This window comes from Xenopus laevis, chromosome 1S, assembly GCF_017654675.1.
Source record: "Xenopus laevis strain J_2021 chromosome 1S, Xenopus_laevis_v10.1, whole genome shotgun sequence".
Classification (NCBI taxonomy): domain Eukaryota; kingdom Metazoa; phylum Chordata; class Amphibia; order Anura; family Pipidae; genus Xenopus; species Xenopus laevis.
Window position 1 is genome coordinate 42,406,842 of NC_054372.1, and position 6,055 is coordinate 42,412,896.

The 6,055-nt window shown below is 34.5% G+C and overlaps 1 protein-coding gene across 3 annotated transcripts in view; it reads right to left on the reverse strand.

Annotated features, from left to right (window-relative positions):
* Positions 1 to 4,761: 4,761 nt before the first annotated feature.
* Positions 4,762 to 6,055, reverse strand: part of gria2.S (glutamate receptor, ionotropic, AMPA 2 S homeolog) — a 112,900-nt gene continuing 111,606 nt past the window's right edge. For all 3 annotated transcript variants that reach the window (XM_041572465.1, XM_041572452.1, XM_041572469.1), the window contains one exon: positions 4,762 to 6,055. This exon is cut by the window's right edge and continues 345 nt beyond it. The gene's annotated coding sequence lies outside the window, so the exon portion shown is untranslated.

Here is a 6,055-nt window from a genome sequence, read left to right on the forward strand (position 1 = left end):
TCCCAACGAATCACGGCTGCATCTATTCGAATATATGGTCCTGTGATCCAACCGTCCATATTAGCTACATTATGATCCGATCGTTGGGCCCTAGGGTTGTCGGATCAGCCCAATATCACCCTCCCCAATGCGGGCATATCGGGGAGAGATCTGCCTGTTTGGTGAGATTGACAAACGAGGGGATCTCTACGTGTATGGCCACCTTAACTTTGATTGAAATAATGCAGGGGTGCAGAAGCCAAGAAATTTAATCAAACGAGCCACAGTGTGATGTAGCTTTTATTCATTGTTCCAGTTTTGACAGCCACAAACATTCTAATTAAATGCTGTCATGAAAACCCCCTTCGGTTGTTATATATAGTCAAAGTTAATGTTTGGGTAGATATAAACCAACTTCTCTGATACTATCTTTTGTTCCTGTTATTTCTTTCCCATCCCCTATGCTTGTAGTTGTAGCTTTGACTTTTTGACTACCATCATAACCCCCATTCTGACAGTTTTATGGGAAAATGTTAAATCCATTGTCTACTTAATGCTAAAGGAATTAAGCATATTACTGCAGTGCCAGTTACAGAAACAAAGATGTTTTTTCCACCCTGCCACATGACTTACCTAAACACTGGAAGAGAAACCTAATGAGACAATAGTCAAGAAGGAAAAACCTTTTTTATTTTTTTTTAATATAGATATTATTGCAGATGCTATTCATTCTGTTCCCATTTAATTAGTTAATATATACTGCTTGTTAGAGGTGATTTTGAGCTTGGAACTAGGCTTGCTCACATCTCAAATAAATTAAATAATTTGGTGGAAGGAATAAAAACATCAGAACTCTAGTACTTTGTACATGCAGCAGAGTATCTATAATACATACACTGTGCAAAACTGTCTCTCACGGGAAAGTAATGACAGCCAAAGGGTTATTCTTAAACTCATATGTCCTCCACATGATCCTTGACACACCAGTGCAGTAGAGAAAATTACACACAGCTGTTGATTAATTTTCTATCCTTCTTGTAGCTGATAGCAGTGGGGGGCTCCTTCCCTGACATCAAACATTGGCATGTGGAAGATTGTATAACTCTCATATTATTTTGATGATCCTTGGGACATTTATCGCTAGGGTGTATTTCCTGAATGACTGAATGCTGACATATGAATCACCCATGCCCCAGCAAAATCAGCAGAACAGCAAGTTCCTTCCTTTCTACATCTGACCTCTTATCTTATAGTATTATCAGGTCTATCAAATCAAATACAGTATGCTAAATATAACATATATAAAATGGACTTTAAATTCTGCTAGGAAATTGTATTTTTGCAATGAATATGGAACTTGACCTAACTCCCATTCACAAATTTGGCTTATTTACTAATATTTCAGGTCAAAAAAACCTGATACTAAGAACTAGAATTCTTCTTGTTTACAAACAAAAAACTTGAAAAATTAGAGTTTCAATTCAATTTGTCATTCGTTTATCGAGTTTTTGAGTGAAAATCATTCATTTATCGATAATATGTTAAAAACATATTCAAATGGTTAATGGGACAGCAGCCATTACATTTACATGAATTTGACAGGTTTTAGATGGAGTATTTTTAAGATTCCGACTTTTAGAAGCTTCTGAGGATAATAAATCTCGAAAAATTCTAGTTTTTTTTTAATGCCTGGTAAGTAACCTGAAATTGTACCTAACACCAGGAATCTTAATAGCTGCAATACTATCACGTGCCTCCATTGCGTTATAAGTTTATATATTTCAGTTGTGGGTTGGAGGCTTCCGATTGGGCTTTTTCACTGCAGTGCATGAAGGAGCCAGGTTCAATTAAGTATCAAGTTAAAATTACTGAACTCCCAAACAACTTTTATAAAAAAAGTTTTGAACTTTTCAATCAACTACTTAACACATTAAGGCTATATACTCCACAACTGCCTTTTTTGCAATAAACATGATGAAGATATAGGCCAACGTTTTTTATTGTCCACAGTATGGACAGGTGTCGATCCATTGAAGGTCTTAAATCTTAATGTGATACAAATGGAGTTCTTTATCTACATGTTTAAAAAAGAACAAACAATTGTTTATAAATAGCCTGACAGACAAAAAAAACCCCCTCAAATTAAGTTGTAATTCTCAGTTTTTTGTTTCTATATATATGCCAATGTTTGGTCTAATTTTCAAATCAGAAAGACAAATCTTGCTTTTTGCCCCTGAAAAGGAGCATCCATGCCTTTCAAATTATTATTTACTGGACTTACGGTAATTACCGTAATACATTTGCAGCTAGGTCCCAATACACATCATAACCTTTATCCAAATGCTACAGGACAATCAGTACTAACCACAGAAAGCCACAACAGGCACAACATAGTAATTCACCTATCTTAGCGCTTAGCCAGGGTGACAAAACATATACTATTGTATCTAAATGACAAATTGTCTATGTCCATGACATCCATGCCTTTCAAATTACACAATGACTAATTGACCCCTATCATTGGTGAAAGCAATAAAGCTAAACTGCCCTCACTTTTAGGGGCCCATTTACTAAGGGTCGAAGTGAATTCAAAGTGAATTTTCGAATTCAAAAACTTCGAATTTCGAAGTCATTTTTGGGTACTTCGACCATCGAATAGGCCAAAATTCGATTTGAATTGAAAAAACTTTGAATATTCGACCATTCGAACATCAAAGTACTGTTTTTTTTAAAAACTTCGAATTCGACACTTCGCCGTACTGTTTTTTTTAAAAACTTCGAATTCGACACTTCGCCACCTTAAACCTGCCTAATTGAAGTCGAATTTTCTTTTTTGAAAATCGTTCGATCAATTAAATCATTCGTTTCGAACGATTTCTACGATCGATCAAACGATTTTAATTTGATCGAAAACAGTTAAATTCAAACAAAAAAACTTCGACTATCGAATTTTTTCAATTCGATGGTCGAATTTCGAAGTTTTAGCACTTCGAAATTCGACCCTTAGTAAATGTGCCCCTTAGAGTACAAATGCACAGTTAATGCACTTGCTTTCCTCCCATGAGATTTGTTCATACTTTGGGGGGGGGGTGTTACTTTCCTATAATTGCCATTGTAGGAAGACAAAATAAAAACTGTATTGCAAGTCACTATTTTCACCTTCTGAAAACCTCTTAACAAACAAAAAAAGCAAATTGACGGTCAGGTCTGATATCAGGAAGTTTGCCTGTAAGATCTCATTATTAATTCTGCCGCTTCATGTTCTCTTTTCTTCCTGCTTCTCTTTCTCATTCCATTCTCTCTCTCTCTCTCTCTTTCTCTCTCTTTATTTTTGCTGCTCCATTTATATGAACATGCATTATATTTTCACAACTTGTGTATGTTTACCTGTTCATTGTTTTATGTAAGCATGAAATATGCAATCAAATAAATAGGTCCAGTAAAAACAGGTTAAAACCTCATTCATATGTGTGGCAGTCCAGGTGCTCATGCCTCAGACCTTTCAGCCTTTAGGCTTTGTGTCATGAGCAGATATAAACCAGAAAGTAGAACAAGAAGTCATAAAGCCTTACACATTTGTGCTAAGTATGGTACACACAATGCTTAAACTCCCATCCCGGGCATGAAACAAATAATACTTTGTATTTCATATGTATCCTTTTGAGTAAACTATTTCTGCCTTAATTTTAAAATGTGATTCAGCTTAGTGCCTGCTAGTTCAACCTGGTTTATGTCTGCTCCCTGGAGCTCCAAATGTATATGGTTGAGGTTTTGACCTTGTCACAGTACAGGACCTGTTTATTATTTAAGATTACATATCTCATACTTACATGATCCATGTTCAACTTCCTCGTTCATGTATGCACGAGAACAAAAGTATTGTTGGACTATTTAACAGAGATATAGATTCTAGTGTACAGATACAGCAGATAAAAAATTCCAATCTACATTTCGAAAGTCATAGTTTTAGAAAACAGGGTTGGGAATAATTTAGCCATAAGGGCCCATAGAATTAACCCCACTCTTCCATCCTTGCAGAATAAAAAAGGTTTTTTCCTAATAGAGAGAGCTGAAGCTCTGAAGTATTATCTCTGCATCTTAAACAAACATGTTATCATCTGGCCATCCTAAAAACACTTGAAATGTCTCAGGCATTTCTGAAGGTATTGGATGTTTCACAGTGTATTTATTACACTGCCAATGTTAACTCGCCAGTAAAATCCATTATAATCCTTCCAAATGGTGTTTAAATAGTTGAATAACAATGAAACGATTCAGAGAAATGTTGTCCATCACAATACAAAATATACTCCTTTTCATTTTTGATGGAAACAATACACAGTTGTAAAGTGATGGGCGAATTTGCGTCGTTTCGCCGAAAAATTTGCGAATTTCGCGAAACGGCGAAAAATTCGCGAAACGGCGCCGGCGTCTAGTTTTTTCGAATTTTTGCCGCAAATTTTCGCGGGCGTTTCACGAATTTATTCGCTGGCGGCGAAACGCGCAAATTCGGCGCAAATTAGCGCCTGGCGAATAAATTCGCCCATCACTACAGTTGTCTAATAAACCAAGTTAAACTACTTGTTTAGCACCAAACTGCGATAAACAAAGCAAGACCAGTGACTCTCTGCTCTTTCACCCTTAAGCTTGAAACTGGACTACTACATATAAGTTAGTTTGGTTCTGACATATTAGGCAAACACTATCAAATAAACTATAAGATACTATTAGAAAGCACCTGAAGAAACCCTGAGGATTTTGGCTCTACAGGACACGGCATGGTAATAATTGATTTCCTATTTTAATTAGACTTCATCAACTTCAATGTTGGCATAAAGTACTTCTTTGTATTGAAGATTGTAATATTATATTATAATAATAGTATTACAAACAGAATCAATTAAATCCTTAAATGTTATCAAACCAGGAATTTACTATATGTTTTCAGTCTTTTGCAAAAACACTTTAATTACTGTAGTAGTAAAAGAAAAAAAAAAACTGAATATGTTCATGGCAAAGAGATGCGTTTCTGCATTTTGTAATACAAAAAAAAAAATCACAATTTTATAGGTGCATTCATTCTTCAGTGAACTTTGAAACATTGAGTGCGCTAGTTCCAAATAAGAAAAAATATTCTGGTTCCTTGCATTTCTTTGCAGTTACTGTATTTTCTTTGAAATAACAAAGTATGCAAGTCATTTCATTTCTATTTCTGATAGACGTTCCCCGAAAAGCACAACAAACATCATAAAGTAAAGTGACTAGGACTGCTGGAGTTATCTGAAAGTTGGTCAATGTAAAGTGGTTCAAACATTTGTTTTAAGAAAAAGGACAAAAACAATGGATAACACATTTTAGGAAAATATTACATTTTTAAAGATTAAATGCACCTTTAAAAAGCATGCTTGACACACTTCTGAAGCTTTACTTTATGTCCCACGTTATATACATGATTGCAGAGCAATATTACAAAAAGATACTTTGTGGACAGCTGTAAAATTGATTAAACAACCGGTTTTGTTTAAAATTAACTCAATTATACACAAGAAAATTGAATGTGGAAAAAATTGTTTGAATGCAAACGTAAGTTGTACTTCGTATAATACCAAATGTTCCATAATAGGTTGTACAGTACAATTTTAATAATAATATTAAATGGCACACATTAATATATCTTTTCCTTTCTTTAGCACATATATATTTGGCTTAAAAAATATGGAATTAATGTTAAACCCTTATATTCCTCTTCTATAGATTTTTTTTGTTACAATTATCTAGTATGGAAGCTTTTATTCAAAAGCCAACGTTTCTTTCTGAAAATACCAAAAAATATTTTTCCATGTTAAATGTTTTATTTATTTTTTTTCTTATAAAATGTCACATCTTGATGCAGTTGATGTCAAGTGTGCTTAAGTCAATATGAATCAAGAGATTAACAACAGTGGCTTCAGAAACTGGTGTGTTGCCTGTACAAGACTTTAGTCAGATTAAAGTTATTCCAATGTTAGCTGTGCATGTCAGTCAAGCTTCATCTTGAATTAGTGTAAAAAATCGGAGTAGTGTATATGCTTTTTTA